This window comes from Anneissia japonica, unplaced genomic scaffold, assembly GCF_011630105.1.
Source record: "Anneissia japonica isolate Jap-2015-1 unplaced genomic scaffold, ASM1163010v1 scaffold3011_len23438_cov101, whole genome shotgun sequence".
NCBI lineage: Eukaryota > Metazoa > Echinodermata > Crinoidea > Comatulida > Comatulidae > Anneissia > Anneissia japonica.
The window spans coordinates 11072-11461 of NW_022754745.1; the positions used below are offsets into that span (position 1 = coordinate 11072).

The window sequence follows — 390 nt, forward strand, 5'->3', positions numbered from 1 at the left end:
AGTATGTAAAGTGTCGAGAGAGCATCTGTTGTATTTACATATTTTCATACCTCCATGATTTGACAGGGTTACGTTGTTTATAAATAGATCAACTTTATTTTAAAATAAATAAAGTCGATAATAATTTTGATAGTATAATAACTGGTTAATAAAATATGTTTGATGTTTGATTAGCCATAGTTGACAAGGTGAAGCTGTTCGTAATTTGATCAACTTTGTCTGGAAGTCAAAAATAATTCATATTTGTTAGTAGTAAATAATGTTTGCTAATAAAATGTAAAGGTTAATAAAATATATTTTAAGATAAAAAAAAGTAAAGCCTCTAGTGAGATTTGAACTCACGACCCCTGGTTTACAAGACCAGTGCTCTAACCACTGAGCTATAGAGGC

The 390-nt window shown here is 29.2% G+C and overlaps 1 non-coding gene across 1 annotated transcript; it reads right to left on the reverse strand.

Annotated features, from left to right (window-relative positions):
* Positions 1-317: 317 nt before the first annotated feature.
* Trnat-ugu lies at positions 318-390 on the reverse strand. Its single transcript has one exon. It is a non-coding gene; the product is annotated as a tRNA-Thr (tRNA).